The following is a 17,795-nucleotide window of genomic DNA, read 5'->3' as shown; positions in this document are numbered from 1 at the left end:
CAGCCTAAACACCTATACCTTGCAAAGCGCATGCTATTAGACAGGCACCTCTGCAAGACCTTAAGAGTCTCTTAAACTAGTGATGGTAAGGTGTCCCGAATGGGCGATGTTCGGCTTTCAAATCATCTCTCTGTGGAAGCGCTCAGATGCAGCTGTTTAAGGCTTAGAAGCAGCTGACTGTTTCACTACCTAGCTGATCACTGTCAGTCAGGGAGCTCAGAGGTGAAAAGCCTGTCTGAGAGACAATTCACCGTCGATCAATTCAATATGCTCCGTAGCAGCTCGGCGCATCTGAGATCATCTTGGTTACCCTGTAGCTCAGATGAGTGAGAGCGTGTGTGTGTGTACCACCGTGATTGGATGCCGGTCCTTCTGCTGCCTAGCTTCCCTAATTTCGTAGATCGCTGTAAAATAGCAAAGAAAAAAAATAAACTGTCTTTTCATCAGCGTGATCGACCTTAGCCAGCATGCTTCAGTGGCCTAATGGATAAGGCACTGGCCTTCTAAGCCAGGGATTGTGGGTTTGAGTTCTCTCTAGAGTGCTCCTGTCCCATTATGAGTGTACAAATGTCTTTGCCATTTGCAAAGCTACAACCCCACCTTCCTCAGTGAGTATCTCAACCTTTTTCTCACATACAGTTGTGAGAAAAACCTTTGTAAACAACCCTCGGGAATGATGTGGGTTTCTGCATGAATGGCTCCTAACGTGATCTAATCTTTATCTACATGTAAGTCATAATAATTAAGAAAGATAGTCTGATTTAACAAACAATACATGCCCAACATTTTACATTGCTGTTTCTTTACTGAACAAATGGTTTCAACAATCAAGGTCATTGATGGAAAAAGTATGTGAACCCTTATAATAAGGAGCTAGTGGAACCTCCTTTATTGACAAAAACCTCAATACACACTTTCTGTAGCGGCTGATCAGACCTGAGCAGCGGTTAGGAGGTATTTTGGCCTATTCCTCTATGCAAAACTGTTTCAGTTCATGTATCTTTTTGGGATGTCTTGCGCTGAATGGCCTGCTTCAGATCACACCACAGCACTTCAATGGGATTGGGGTCAGGACTCTTACTTGGCCATCCCAAAATACAGAATTTCTTCTGTTTCAGTCAATCTGTTTTTGATGTACTCCTTTGTTTTTGTCATGTTGCATGACCCAGCGTCTTTCGAGTTTTAGATCACAGACAGACACCCTGACATTCTGCTGTAGAATTTCCTGATACAACTTGGAATTCATCGGTCCCTTGATGATTGCAAGCCATACAGCCTCCGTCATGCTTCACAGTTGGGATGAGGTTTTGGAGTTGGTATGCAGTGTTTTGTTATCTCCAAACATAACGCTGTGCACATTTACCAACAAGTTCAACTTTTGTCACATCTGTCCACAGAACATTGTTCCAGGAGTTGCTGTGGAACATCCATGTGGTCTTTAGCAAACTTGAGAGGGGCAGTGGTGTTTTATTTTTTGAAGGGAGCAGTGGTTTCCTCCGTGGTGACCTCCCATGATCACCACTCCTGTTCAGATTTTTTCTTATGGTGGACTCATGAACACAGACGTTACCACGTGCAAGAGATGCCTGCAGATCCTTAGCTGTCATGGGGTTCTCTGTCATCTGTTTGAGGACTGTACAGCGTGTCCTTGCACTGATCTTTGTAGGACACCCACCCCTAGGGAGAGTAGCAACGGTGCTGACATCTACCTGACTGTGGACTGATGGAGGCCCAAGTCTTTAGAAAACCTTTCGTAACCCTTTCCAGTCTTATGAGCTTCAACAACTCTTCTTCCGGGGTCCTCTGAAATCTCTTTTGATCGGGCCATATTGTACGTCAACAGAATTCTGATGTGAAGAGCAGCTATCCAGGATTGTGTGATTTTTATTGCGGCAGGGCAGGTCAAACCCACACCTGAATTGACTCATCAGCTGACTCATCGATTGGAATAACCGACTCCAATTACCCTCCTTTCAAGATGTCATTATCCGAGGGGTTCACATATTTTTCCATCAATGACCTTGATTGTTTAAACCATCTGTTCAATAAAGATACTGTACTTGTTCAATAAAGATAAAGACGATGAACAAGAACTCCAGAAATTAATTATTAAGACAAAGTCAACCACCTTTTTGCTAGATCCCATCCCCACTCAGCTAGTCAACGATTCCCTCGAAGGACTGGCAGGACCTATAATTAGTATGATGAACGCATCCCTTGTGTCAGGCATTGTACCTGATCGATTTAAGGTAGCGGTTGTTAGACCGCTCCTTAAGAAGTCAAATTTGGATCCACAAGTTCTTAACAACTACAGGCCTGTCTCAAACGTCCCATTTCAATCTAAAAGTCTTGAGAGAATAGTTGTGACCCAACTTCAATCGTATCTGGATTCAAATAATATACTTGAGAAATTTCAGTCTGGTTTCTGCCCAGGCCACAGCACTGAAACTGTATTAACAAGAGTCGTAAATGATATTCTGTTAGCTACTGATGCGGGGAATGCAACAGTGCTTGTGCTTCTAGATCTTAGTGCTGCCTTTGACACGGTTGACCACTCTGTTTTGTTACACAGGCTTGAGTTTGAGGTTGGCTTATCTGGAACTGTCCTTAAGTGGTTTACTTCATATTTAACTAATCGTTTTCATTATGTTCAAATATCTAATAATTATACTGCTTCATCAACGTCACCAGTTCAGTTTGGGGTACCAGAGGGATCAGTGCCGGGACCAATATTGCTCTCTCTCTACATGCTGCTGCTAGGTAGGATAATACGAAAACATAATATGAACTTTCATTCATATGCCGATGACACTCAAATATACATTTCGTTTACACCAAACAACAACTCTTCTATTATCACTTTAGTTAAATGCATTAATGAAGGAAAGACTTGGATGTGTGAAAACTTTTTGTTACTCAGTTCTGATAAAACTGAGGATCTGTTGATTGGAGGCAACAATACTGATAGGACTACTATAACTTCAGCACTTAACTCAGAGGATTTAAAAATTTGCCTCAAAGACACAGCACGTAACCTAGGCGTCATATTAGACACAAGGCTCTTAACAACTTGCACTGTTAAGTGCCTTGGGACAACCTTGTTGTGAAAGGCGCTATATAGAAATACATTGAATTGAATTGAATTGACAATGTAAAATGTCGTGTGTGTTGTTTGTTAAATAAGACTGTCTTTATTGATTATTATGCCTCTGATGAAGATCAGATCACATTTTAGGAGTCATTCATGTAGAAATCCAGATAATTCCAAAGGGTTCACAAACGTTTTCTCGCAAGTGTGCAACATTCACTCCACAAAGTAAACGGGTCATGAAAGCCGACAGATTTTTCAAAGATTTCAGTACTACTGTCACTCCATGTAAATTTAATAACAGTGCAATGATCGAGGAACGCAGTAGGATCGCGGTGGCTCATCGGACCGGTTGGGGCCGGCGGCACATGTCAGGATGGCCGAGTGGTGTAAGGCGCTGCTTTTAGGTTGCAGTCTTCCCTGGAGGTGTGGGTTGAAATCCCACTCCTGATATAGAGCTAGATCAGTCTTCCTTTCTTCGAGCTTTTTCGAAACAAATCAACACTAATCAAACACACAGGAAGGTTTTCGAAAAGCATTGTGGAGTGGACAGAATGCCCCTTTGGAATAGGGCTCAGAAAATGACGGAGAAGGGAAATTACGTAAGATCCCACACATTGGAATCTGATTGGACAAAAGCTACATTGTTTCCACGTCGGGGAATCAAACCCTGGTCTCTCACAAGACAGGCAGGGATAATCACCACTATACTAACGAGGAGCACTAGTGTGCCACTAGGAGGTATTTCCTCTTACGGCCACTACTGTTTTCGGGTTTAGGCTTTTATTTACATTCCTTCCAGAGGAGCGCGTAAAAATGAGTTTCCATCTGCACCATCCTCACTCCTTCTCTGCTATCGCCGCTGCTCGTCCTCGTCCACTAGGTAGACCTATGGAGTCGGTTCTTTCAGCTTTATTAATTGAGTTTTCAAAGGCTAAGAGTAGGCCACAAGACATGCGAACACATAGAGAGTCATTATCTGCTTCCAGGTGCGAAATGTCGTTCGTGGATGCAGAATAATACAGATGCAGCCATTCAAAACAAGCGGGCGATACCGCATTATTTTGTGGTGCGCTTGACGCAGTGTACCGCAAGTTACTGTATTAATACCGTAAATTCTCGCATAGTGCCGCATGATACCACGTGGTACCGCAAGTTAAATAATAGTATCCAGAATTTCCGCAAGGTGGAGCTAATAAAGCACAACCTCTCATGTTTGAGCTGTCTCCATCAAAGTCTTAACTGAAGATATTACTAATAGTATTAATAATGAATGACCTTGGACAAACTGTAAACTCAAAGTATTGCCCTGGTCCACATTCTTTTTTTTGTTGACCGTCTTTGTAAAAGTAACACCACAGCATTTCACAATCACGCATTTGTTTCCAATCATGCAAAGTACAGTAATTTTTGAGAATCTCCGATTCACCATGCCTTTCACATGCTCATAAAAGATATTGATTTAGGAACATAAACATATTACTGTATGCAAACTGTACTGTATACAGTATGTATAGGTATATTTAATGTCTTTACTGTGCCTGTTTAAGTATTGAATATTTATATGAAATTTGACCACTGAAGGGAAATCTTAGTAGCTGAGCATAAAAAGAATAGGAGCATACTGTAAAGCGTGTGAAGGCCATAAACGATATTAATTTTGGAACATAAACATACAGTATATGGCTGGTCTCGGTACTTTAAAGAAAAAATACACACCAGTATTCCATTTCTCCCTAAACATTTTAAGCATCGAAGTCTTTAACTAACATGTGGAATAACGTGTATAAAAAGTGGTAGTTTTAACCTTTTCTGCGAATACGCTCGATACCGGAGACAACAAGCATATTTTTAGAATTTGATTAATAGGGAATATAATATGGAATCGCGTATCTAAAGAAATTAATAACGATATAATTATATTCATGTACCGCAACACAAGAATAGTACACGCTGTACAATGTCTGTTGATACTATTTGTGTAAGGCTGTTTCACCTCTCCTCATGTGACCTTGTGGGTGGTCCTGTGTTCTAGGTGCCCCCCCCTACTAAACCAGCAGTTGTGTGTTCAAATCCAGTGGTGCTGTGACTTTCCTTTTAACAAACATTTCTTTGAAAAAATAGAATAGCAATGTTATGGACAATTAATTGACAATAAATATAGAAAAGCACATATTCAATTTGGGAAATAGTTTTAATATGTAAATAGTTCCCTGGTTCTGCACCCCTGGGTGTTTCTCTCTCTCTCGCTTGTTTGCTCGCTCGCCCTCTCTCTCTCTCCCTCGCTTGCCCTCCCCCCCCTCTCTCTCTCAATTCAATTAAATTCAAGGTGCTTTATTTGCAGGGCTCGTCGTGTGTCTCTCTCTGGTCGGGTCGCGGGAGAGCTCGCTGGCAGGTGGTGACGGAGAAGAAAATAAAGGCAGCTTTTAACTCCGGAAATCTGAGTTTTTGGGTCTTCTTTATATGTGACCTTTCAGAACACCTATCTGTTTTCTTCCTAGCACAAATGATGAGCACTCTGTGATTAAATTAATTCTCATTACATTATCATTCTCACTGTGCATAACAAGGAAGATTAATAAACATAACGTTGTTTAATGACAAACTATTGTTTATCTCATGGCTTAATAGTCAAGTCTAGCCAAAAAGAGAAAACATCGACTTTATTTAAACTCCAGCTAAAGTATTAATGGTTTATCATACTTTTATGGTACATGACTTTGCTAAAATGTATTTAAAAATAAAAACGATTACAAACGTCAGTGGAGAGAGAGAGACACACACACAGTTTTTCATTGTCAAAAAGTAATTGTTTTTTACTTTGTCAGCACCCAGACAAATGCAAACGTGTTTTTAATAAAATGCTTTTATTCATTCTTAATCAGACTCATATTCCCGAATGTCCCCCCCCCCTCCCCGCCCCTCCCCTCTCAACAATCCTAGGAAGAACACGAAACAGCCTGTTAATAAAATTGTTGCAATTTTGTTTGGTCAGTTCTTCCTCCCAGAATTTGTAGATCGCATTGATCAGTTCTTGTTTTACGTTGGGTTTAACTCAGTGACATTGGAACACAGCAACTCAGACACCCGTTGAATGAAAAGGGACACTTTAATGGTCTGTATGGCTGGCACAGCACTCAACCACGCCCGTGCGCCAACAGAGAGAGAGAGACACACACACACCGGTTTTCATTGTCAAAAAGTAATTGTTTTTTTACTTTTGTACTGTCACCAGCCAAGTGACCAGGTTTGGCTCAAAAGAAAAGAAACTTCCACACAGCAGCCTTCAAATGCAAACAAAACTGGATTTATTGCCAAAAAATAAGGATAACAAAAAAAAAAAACCTCACAGGAATACTCTCCACACCTTTCCTCCAAGGCACCCTCCCCCATACTGAGCTCTCCCAGTCCCTTTTATAGCCCCTCCTCTTCTAAGGACCATCCTCTTAAAGGGACTCGCTCACATTTTTGTTAACAGAGATGGGCAGATTGATCAAAATAAAGTATTTAACCATCCCAAAATTACTTATAAATTTTAACAGAGTCATGCAACTGATATATATTCACTTAAACAAAACAACTAACCTTACATCAGTTATTTATAGATGGCTCACCAGTAACCTTTCCCTTTAAGATCATTTGTGTGATACTACAAACAGGAAAGGTGACTGGTGGCCATCTTGATCAACACAAAACAATACAATACAATACAATACTCCAAATGGGGAAAACACTGCAGTGATTTTTGGGAAACAACAAAAGGGTAAGTATCATTCACACTTCATTCGTATCACATACACTCTCTCAAACATACCAGAAGGGTAGGGGGAAGTATTGGAGTATTTCACATTCAGAAAGAAAGAAAAAATAACAAGCACTCTGTCACATATACCAATTTTTTTTACATTCCTCTTTATTAACAGGAATGTTTTGGTTCTGGACAGACTGTTAGTCTAGAGGAAAAGAGCGCCTCCTTCTTCGAAGCATTTTGTTGATCCGATCACTAATTCTTTTCCAGTCGCACAAAGTAAGTGTTGAGAATCTCTGATTCACCATGCTACTAATAGTTTCTCGGAGATTGCAAGACAAGGCACTTTTGCCTCTGGACCCATCGAAATTTACAGATGTGGTCCACCCCCAGTAAATTTCAAAAGTCACAAGATTTCGAAACACGAGGGCGACGTAGCGGTCGGCTCTCGCTTTCCCATCTATACCGATGCACTGCAAGTACAACCCCCCCTCTTTCTCTTGAGTGATGGGCAACAGTTGGATATCTGGGAGAATTGTTCGTCCCACTGGCGTCTGTGAATTCCACTCTGTAAACGATGCTTCCTGAGGGGAGATATACGGCAGGGACAGCATCAGCCAATTCCTGCGCGATGGTGAGCAGAGAGGCTAGGATTGAGTGTCCTGAGGCGGTGTGTGCTCTGTGGGGGCCAGAGCTTCCGCCAGGCATTGCAACCTGAGCGGCGGGGAGAGGCACTTATCGGGAGACAGCTGCTCTACCGTTTGACTGCCGGAACATACTGTCTCCTTCTTCTGCATCTTCAGGAGTGTCTCTAACCTCCCAATCCTCCCCAGTAATGCGTTGTACTGCTCCCGCTGCTGCCGAAAAGTCTCCATACAGGTGCTGCTTCTACAGGTTGGCACCCTGGCCAGTGGCCGAGAGCAAAGACCCACAGCCTGTGGCAAAATAACATAATTCATGTAAGAAATAAAGTCACACAGTAGTATTCATCAGTTGAGGAACAGACTTTAAATAAACTTTTCTTTTCATCCGTCTTACCGCTTTCTTTTTTACCGTCCTGGTGGTAGATTTTGAAGATCGTTTCGCCCGTGCTGTGTTTTCCTGAAGAACAGGCTGCGAAGAAATACTTATAATTGAATGCACAGATGTAGCCATTCAAAGTACGCGGCACAGACACGTACCGCGGGTAATTGGCTACGGCCTCGCGCATTGTGACGCAAAATACCGTGGTACGTGATTGGTTGACCGACAGGGGCACTCGTGGTGCGTTGGTCGGTCGTAGAAAGATTTAAATGTCTTTACTGTGCCCGTTTTAGTATCGAATATTTATATGGAATTTTACCACTGAAGGGAAATCTTAGTAGCTGAGCATAAAAAGAATAGGAGCATACTGTAACGCGTGTGAAGGCCATAAACGATATTAATTTTTGGAAAATAAACATACAGTATATGGCTGGTCTCAGTACTTTAAAGAAAAAATACACACCAGTATTCCATTTCTCCCTAAACATTTTAAGCATCGAAGTCTTTAACTAACGTGATACCGGAGTCAACAAGCATACTTTTATAATTTGATTAAAAGGGAATATAATATGGAATAGCGTATCTAAAGAAATTAATAACGATTTAATTATATTAATGTACCACAACACAAGAATAGTACACGCTGTACAATGTCTGTTGATACTGTTTCTGTAGGGCTTTTTCAACAGTCCTCATGTGACCTTGCCAGTGGCGCTGTGTTAGGTTCCTGACTTGTATATCACGTGTTGGGTGTTCAAGTCCAGCTGGAGCCATGACTTTATTTTTAACAAAAATTTCTTTGAAAAAATAAAACTTTTCCCTGTGTCAGAGATTAAATAAAACTTCACTCGCACCAAACAAATTACCACACACTGAACACTGAACATGTTAACCCAAATATGTCTCACAATACTTTTATGGTACATTACTTTGCTAAAATGTATTTAAAAATAAAAACGATTACAAACGCCAGCAGAGAGAGAGACACACACACACAGTTCTTCATTGTCAAAAAGTAATTGTTTTTTACTTTGTCAGCATCCAGACAAACGCAAACGCGTTATTAATGAAATGCTTTTATTCATTCTTAATCGAACTCACAAGTTGTCATCTGTTGTTGAAGCTCTGTGAGACTAGACTCACACATAACTAGACTTAACTATTTAACCATGAGATTATGTTTATGTTTATTAATCTTCCTTGTTATGCACTGAGAATGATCACCCCAAACACGAGGGTGGCGTAGCGGTTGGCTCTGGCTTTCCCATCTATACCGATTCACTGCAAGTACAACCCCCCCTCCTTCTCTTGAGTGATGGGCAACAGTTGGATATCTGGGAGACTTGTTCGTTCCACTGGCGTCTGTGAATTCCGCAGATTTTTATCGTCATTAATTTTGTTACATTATACATTTTAGAAACTTTTCATCTATACAAACACCACAAAACTATTTTCGATTGTATTTCTGAATGTTATATTACACTTACAGTAGTTCACTGTTTTAAATACATCTAATTAAGAAAGTTAGGTGTTAGCATAAACTATTAGTAATCAATAATATTGAATTTAGCACTGTAATAAGTTGTTGCACTTTCCCCCGCATCTTGTAAAAATATATTTTCATTGTTCAAATATACATTAAATCTGACTATTATATAATAAGTTAAATACATATAGTTAAATATTTAAATATAAATATAGTTAAATATAGTTAATTAGTTAAATATATATAAAATATAATTCAAAATATTTTGCTAACAATGTTAACTGTTTATAAATAATCAATTGTATTAACTAAGGAGTAGGATGGCACAGTTATTAGTATGCTTTTTGTTTTGTTTCTTTTTCATAAATACAACAGTAGTACCTGATGTCTCAGTGGCTTTCAAAATTAAATTATGCATGCAAACCTGTGAACTGGCCTCTGATACTGGCCATGGAATACCCTGCATTGTGGAATAATTGTTTATTTTAAAGGATAGAGAAAGCACAGAAAACAGGCAGTTAGATTGATCAGATTGGTATGAAAAGCCATTTAGCAAAGAGGGAATGAGAAGAGTGACAAACTAGTATACTTTAGATCTTTTTTTCTGAACCAGGGAAAATCTGATCATGTTTCTCTATAACAATAATAAAAAAAAACTTTATTTTACATATCACCTTTAAAAGTGGCATCTCAAAGCAATACAGTAGATGTAAAAACAGTTAAAAGGACCACAGATTACAAAGTAAATACCCAGACAAACGCAAACGTGTTTTTAATAAAATGCTTTTATTCATTCAGCAGAGAGAGAGAGACATCCAGCAGAGAGAGAGACACACACACCGGTTTTCATTGACAAAAAGTAATTGTTTTTTTTACATTCCTCTTGTCTAACAGGAATGTTTTGTTTGTGGACAGACTGTCCACAAACGTGAGACTGTCTTTATCAGACTTTCGTGATTTTGACCATAGTCCGTCTCCTTCCCAAAGCGATACAGTGGTGCAGCTTGAAGTCTGTACCTGTATACAGTATGGTACAGATAAAACTTACACCATACCAATGAGCTTATACCAGGGAAAGACACTCCTATTTCATTTAAAACACAATACGCCAGCAAATGTGTCTGATGCATTAGCAAGTTAAAAAAATTGTGTCGAAAACCCGGGCTTAACAATTGTTTCCTTTTTCTGATCACTCGCTCTCTGGATACTCGTCTCACCTGCCCTGTTTTCTTTGTTTTCTTGTTATTTGCTGATTATGCCTGCTGCGATCCACTCCTGTCCTCACACCTAAAGAAGACAATTTTAAATTTCTTTGTGCGGTCCATAGTGCAATTAACCCTTGCTAATACATTTGCAGTCTTTTCAAAGTATGTGCTGTCCTTTGACAAAACAAGGCTTGCCAGATAATGTGAATCGAAACCTGTTTTTCTAGCTTTTAAAGTCGTGCAATGTGTAAGCAGGAACACATCATTATATCTTACATATGAAAATACATAATATAGCTCCCAAACAAACGCAAACGTGTTTTTAATAAAATGCTTTTATTCACTCATAATCTGACAATTTCAGGAAGACTAAGGAAGGACTAAGGAAGTTGCCATCTGTTGTTGAAGCTCTGTGAGCTCGGTGACTTTGAGACCACTTGTTATCCCAAGTTGTTTGATTCGTCACAATTCAAATAGAGAAAAAAGAGCTGACTGACAAGATTTAAGATGTGGCTGTCAATGTTGGATTAAAAAAAACACATTGCCCGACGTTAGTTGCATTGCTTGAAAAATAATTTTATTTCGAGAGACTGGATAAGTGATTCAAGTGTTTTATTAACTTCCTGAAAAACAAGTAATAATTTAACAGTATGTGCAAAGGTTTTATGATATGTCGCTGTTGTGAATGTCTGTGCAGTGTATCTTATTTGACTGTCCTGGCTGGTGGAGCTCATCCAGCTGTGTCTGGATATCTCGGTCAAATATTCGGCTAGTGTGTATTGTCTGTTTAGGGTTCTGTAAAGGGTTCTGCATTCCACACGGCTGGACAGCTTGTTCCCCCCCCCCGCCCCTCTCTGTGTACCGAAGAGCCTCCTGTTCTGGATGGTGGAGCCCATACAGCTGTGTCTGGAGAGAATCCAGGGTATCAGCTTCAACCACACGGCTGTGCAGCTTGTTCCCCCCTCCCACCCCTCTCTGTGTACAGTAGAGCCTCCTGTACTGGCTGGATTCTCTCCAGACACAGCTGTATGGGCTCCACCATCCAGGACAGGAGGCTCTACTGTACACAGAGAGGGGCGGGAGGGGGGGACAAGCCGATACATACTCTTAAAGTTTGATTAATAGGGAATATAATATAAAAATATACTACTAAAAATAAGATACACTCTACAGACATTCACAACAGTGACTGTCAGAAGACAGGACACAGCGGCTCAGACACCCGCTGAATGGAAAGGGGCACTTTAATGTTCTGTACGGCTAATATTAAAGCCAATACTTGAATATACTTTTCTGTTTAACAATAGTGGGTACTGGCCTAATTCGGCCCTGCACCCGTTGTTAGGTGTTAATGTGTTGTTGTTAAGTGTGAATTTTTACCTGTTTCCCTGAGGTCTGGCTTTTTTTCTGGAAAACCATAACTCTGGTCTTTTCCAAATTGACTGTCAGCGCCCAGGTCTGACAGTGCTGCCCCAGCAGTGCCAGGTTCTGCCGCAGCCTCTGTTCTGTGGGCGACAGCAGGACCAGGTCGTCTGCATAGAGCAGGAACTTGATTTCTGTAATTAATGCAGATCAGAAAATCAAGGAACAAAACAAAACAAGCGCCCGGCTCCTCAATGGGCTTTGACGTCCTAATGCGTTGGTTTAACAGTCCGGGTGTGGCAAGCCTCTAATGTCTCCCGACTTCGGCAAAAGGAACCTGCCTTTCATTGGAAGACAATGAACACATTCTAGCCGTACATGAGAATATAGCATAAATACACCAAGGGATTGGGTGAGTTCCCATCCCAAAAAAAAATCTGCGAGCCTGCACTACAGCCACCACAGTACAGTATGGAGACCAAGACCTTTGGACGAGGTGGAAGAGACGAGGTGCTTCTGCCGCCCCAGCTTCCAAAGAGCGAAGGGTAAGCAAATACAGCAGGCTTCATCTGAAATACGCGATTATAGAGCATATTACAAGGTATTAGTGCCGTTTTGAATTTTACATTCAGTTATAAATATTTCTTCGTAGCCTGTTCTTCAGGAAAACACAGCACGGGCGAAACGATCTTCGAAATCTACCACCAGGACAGTAAAAAAGAAAGCGGTAAGACGGTAAAACGCAAGCCTTCTTCAGGTGTGAGGGTCTTCTGCTCAGAATTAAACGCTAAAATGTAATGTAGGCTCTGAATGGGTTCAATTATGATTTGGGCTTGATTAAGGTCGCTGCCTTTCATCTAAAATCCTGCTTGAATCCTTCTAAACTAAAAATTAGACTCGAGAAGAGGCTCTGGTGAAATTTCTCTTTTTTTTAATTTCTCTTTTTTTCTTGGAAAAACATCTTACCCGCTGCAATCCGGGCACAGAAGGATTAAAAGAAGCCAGACAGGCAGGGGGAATTCAGGTAACAGTGAAGGTAACAGCCGCAGACGTGGCCTACTTAGCCCGCCAGGGTTACCCTACTCTCCCGGAGGAGGCCCACCGGGAGATAGCACTCCAGGCGTTACTCTGGGCCCTGGCGCCGACTGAGGTGTAGCGCCACTTGATGCTGGCCTCTCCGGTCCCCTTGGAGCAGGCCCTGGCTCTGGCTGAGCAGGCTGATGCCATATTCGAGGAGACCGGTGGGCACCAACGGAGGGGTGCACGGGGAATCAGATGGGGAGGAGGAGACGGCCACCGCGGCAATGCTGGGGGAGCGACGACGGCTGGTCATCTGCCACCGCTGTGGGGAGAGGGGGCACATCGCACGGGAGTGCCGGGCGCTGGAGCCCCGGGGACACCAGAGGCCATCGGGAAACAGGAGCGGGGCGGCCTAAAGGGGGGAAGGCCACCCTTGAGCGACGCTATCCCCACTCTGGAAAGCCAGAAAGAGCGCTTCACCCCGCCTGCTGCCGTGGGAAGGTTTATTTCTTCCCTGCCTCATCGAGGGCAGACCCTGCCAAGCCCTCGTCGACACCAGTTCGACCATCACCCTGCCAGGCCTGGTGTCCTGCCGGGTACCAAGGCAGCCGGACCCCCAGGGCACTCACCGTGCACTTTGGGGCTGCGAGGGTGAAACACCGCTTCTACAGTACCTTGCCCCAGTCCATGAGGACTGTATCCTGGGGTTGGACTGGTTGCAGCAGGTGGGTGGTTGCCTTGGCTTGGGCCGGCGAGAGTTGGTGGGGCAGGGGGAATGAATCAGTCTTACGGTGGGCGGGGCGGGAGGTGTCCAGAGTGTGTGGGTTGACCGGAGCGGGAAGCGGAGGTGGCAGCGGCAGGCGTCTCTTTGGCTTGTCAGAGCCGCGGGTGTCGGGGCGAGCGTGCCAGAACTGACTCCCAGTACGGTGAGATAAGCTTGCCCCTACCCGAAGTCTGTAAGGCACTCTGAGCACTGTGGATGGCCTTGGAGATGAGGGACGGGGTGCTGCGCCGGGGGTGGCAGGTGCCCTCCAGCGGCGAGGTCACTGCTTGGCGGCCTCCGGCTGGCCGTGCACCGCTTGGAGAACTGCCCCACCACAAACTGCCACCTGACCTCGCCGCTGGAGGGCACCTGCCACCCCCAGCGCAGCACCCCGTCCCTCACGCCCAAGTCAAGGCAACCACCCACCAGTCCAACCCCAGGATACAGTCCTCACGGACTGGGGCAAGGTAGAAGGGGTGTTTCACCCTCGCAGCTCCAAAGTGCGCGGTGAGCGCCCTGGGGGTCCGGCTGCCTCGGTGCCTGGCAGGACACCAGGCCGCAGCAGGGTGATGGTTGAACCGGTGTCGATGAGGGCCTGGCAGGATCTGCCCTCGGTGAGGCAGGGAAGGAATAAGCCAACTCTTCCCACAGCAGGCGGGGTGAAGTGCTCCTTCTTGCTTAGAATAGCAATATTATGGACAACCAATTGACAATAAATATAGAAAAGCACATATTAAATTTGGGAAATTTGGTTTCAAAAGTCCTAATATCAACGATGCCTATACTGTTTTCCTCTACAGTATGCTAATCTATTGTCTGTGCTCTCTCGCTTGTCCCCCCCCCCCCCTCTCAATTCAATTCAATTCAATTCAAGGTGCTTTATTAGCATGACAGATGGGTACAATCAGTGTTGGGTATTTACTTTGTAATCTGTGGTCCTTTTAACTGTTTTTACATCTACTGTATTGCTTTGAGATGCCACTTTTAAAGGTGATATATAAAATAAAGTTTTTTATTATTGTTATAGAGAAACATGATCAGATTTCCCCTGGTTCAGAAAAAAAGATCTAAAGTATACTAGTTTGTCACTCTTCTCATTCCCTCTTTGCTAAATGGCTTTTCATACTAATCTGATCAATCTAACTGCCTGTTTTCTGTGCTTTCTCTATCCTTTAAAATAAACTATTATTCCACAATGCATGGTATTACATGGCCAGTATCAGAGGCCAGTTCACAGGTTTGCATGCATAATTTAATTTTGAAAGCCACTGAGACATCAGGTACTACTGTTGTATTTATGAAAAAGAAACAAAACAAAAAGCATACTAACAACTGTGCCATCCTACTCCTTAGTTAATACATTTTATTATTTATAAACAGTTAACATTGTTAGCAAAATATTTTGAATTATATTTTACCCTGTTTTTTCTTTGGTTTTGTATTTAACTTATTATATGATAGTCAGATTAAATGTATATTTGAACAATGAAAATATATTTTTACAAGATGCGGGGGAAAGTGCAACAACTTATTACAGTGCTAAATTAAATAATATTGATTACTAATAGTTTATGCTAACACCTAACTTTCTTAATTAGATGTATTTAAAACAGTGAACTACTGTAAGTGTAACATAACATTCAGAAATACAATCGAAAATAGTTTTGTGGTGTTTGTATAGATGAAACGTTTCTAAAATGTATAATGTAACAAAATTAAAGACAAAAAAAATCTGTAATCTTTCCACTTGTATGTCATTAGAAAGTACAATAAGTTTCTGCTTTGTCTAAGGATGGTATCAAAAAGTAGTCTAAGTGGTGAGAAAGCTGTGCTTAATGATAATTAAGGGACTTAAAAGTAAAAAGAGATGCTTCATATAGCTTGACTAATTGTAAAAACTAAGTTATAAATGCAGACACTCTCTCGGTGCCGCGCCGGGTCTAAATATCAAAATATCTAAAACATATTGCAGAGCATTCGCCCCGGGCAGAGGCCGAAGGGCGCCCGGCTGGGGTGCGTGGGGAGGGGCAGGGGGAGTGAAAGTGGTCAGGGCGGGGTTTAGGAAGGCCGCTGACCAGTGCGGCTGTCCCACAGTGAAGCGGGCGTACAGTCTGGGGAGGTATCCGTTTTCCTTGTAAATAGTTCCTTGCGGGAGAGCCGGGCTGGCAGGTGGTGACAGAGAAGAAAAATAAAGGCTTTAACTTGCTTTAACTCCGCAAGTCTGAGTTCTTGTGTCCGTCCTATCCGAACCCGAAAGTATTACAATATGTATCTTTATAGCAGGTGGTGTACAGCTTTTTAGTTTAGATTACACTTTTCTAAAATGTATTTAAAAAATAAAAACGATTACATCTAATCTTTCCACGTTTGATCCCAAAATAAATCTAAACGGGGAGAAAGCTATGCTGAAAGTTTATTAAGATACTTAGAAGACAAAGATATCAATTTATGTTGCATTTTTCTGATTGTGAGTCAAAAAACACATATATTTAAACACGCTTTTGCGATTTAAATTAAAACACGATTTAAATCAATATTAATTTTTATATTGAAACGCATAGGTGACTATTAATTGTTATTAAAATGACTTAAATTCGATCATGTTGTGATATTTAGAAATATACATTTGTTTGGTGCGAGTGAAGTTTTATTTAATCTCTGACCCAGGGAAAAGTTTTATTTTTTCAAAGAAAAGTAATGGGTCCAGGTGGATTCAAACACCCAACATGTGACGTATAAGTTGGGAACCTAACCCACAGCACCACTGGCAAGGTCATATGAAGAGTGTTGAAAAAGCCCTACAGAAACAGTGTCAACAGACATTGTACAGCATGTACTATTCTTGTGTTGCGGTACATGAATATAATTATATCGTTATTAATTTCTTTAGATACGCGATTCCATATTATATTCCCTTTTAATCAAATTCTAAAAGTATGCTTGTTGACTCTGGTATCACGTTAGTTAAAGACTTTGATGCTTAAAATGTTTAGGGAGAAATGGAATACTGTTCCATTGTACTGTGTTTTTTTTCTTTAAAGTACCAAGACCAGCCATATACTGTATGTTAATGTTCCAAAATTAATATCGTTTTTGGCCTTCACACACGTTACAGTATGCTCCTATTCTTTTTATGCTCAGCTGCTAAGATTTCCCTTTAGTGGTAAAATTCCATATAAATATTCAATACTTTAACAGGCACAGTAAAGACATTAAATATACATATACATACTGTATACAGTACCATTTTTACACAGTAATATGTTTATGTTCCTAAATCAATCTCTTTTATGAGCATGTGAAAGGCATGGTGAATCGGAGATTTTCAAAAATTACTGTACTTTGCATGATTGGAAACAAATGCGTGATTGCGAAATGCTGCGGTGTTACTTTTACAAAGACGGTCAATGAAAAAAAGAACGTGGACCAGGGCAATACTTTGAGTTTACAGCTTGTCCAAGGTCATTCATTATTAATACTATTAGTAATATCTTCATTAAAGACGTTGATGGCGACACCTCAAACATGAGAGGTTGAGCTTTATTAGCTCCACCTTGCAGAAATTCCGGATACTATTATTTTACTTGAGGTACCACGTGGTTTATATGAGGTACTATACGAGAATTTACGGTAACTCGTGGTAGGCTGTGTCAAGCACACCGCAAAATAATACGGTATCGCCTGCTCGTTTTGAATGGCTGCATCTGTATAATTCAAAACGGCAATAATACCTTGTAATATACGCTAAAATCGCGTATTTCAGATGAAACCTGCTGTATTTGCTTACCCTTCGCTCTTCGCAAGCTGGGGCGGCAGAAGCACCTCGTCTCTTCTCGTAAAAGGTCTTGGTCTCCATACTGTACTATGGTCACAGTAGTGCAGGCTCGCAGTTTTTTTTTTTTGTGATGGGAACTCACCCAATCCCTTGGTGTATTTATGCTATATTCTCATGTATGGCTAGAATAGACAGGTTCCTTTTGCCGAAGTCGGGAGACATTAGAAGCTTGCCACACCCGGACTGTTAAACCAACGCATTAACACGTTAAAGCTATCCCATTGAGGAGCCAGGCGCAATAATTGTTTTGTTCCTTGATTTTCTG

General features: G+C 41.7%; 1 non-coding gene across 1 annotated transcript; it reads left to right on the top strand.

The window, feature by feature from the left end:
- The first annotated feature begins 3,458 nt into the window (after positions 1-3,458).
- trnal-uag (transfer RNA leucine (anticodon UAG)) lies at positions 3,459-3,541 on the top strand. The gene has a single exon. It is a non-coding gene; the product is annotated as a tRNA-Leu (tRNA).
- The last annotated feature ends 14,254 nt before the right edge of the window (positions 3,542-17,795 follow it).

The sequence above is a fragment of the Atractosteus spatula genome, unplaced genomic scaffold, assembly GCF_055471065.1.
Source record: "Atractosteus spatula isolate fAtrSpa1 unplaced genomic scaffold, fAtrSpa1.hap1 Scaffold_9, whole genome shotgun sequence".
In the NCBI taxonomy this organism is placed as follows: Eukaryota; Metazoa; Chordata; class Actinopteri; order Semionotiformes; family Lepisosteidae; genus Atractosteus; species Atractosteus spatula.
This window is presented reverse-complemented; position numbering and strand designations above follow the sequence as displayed.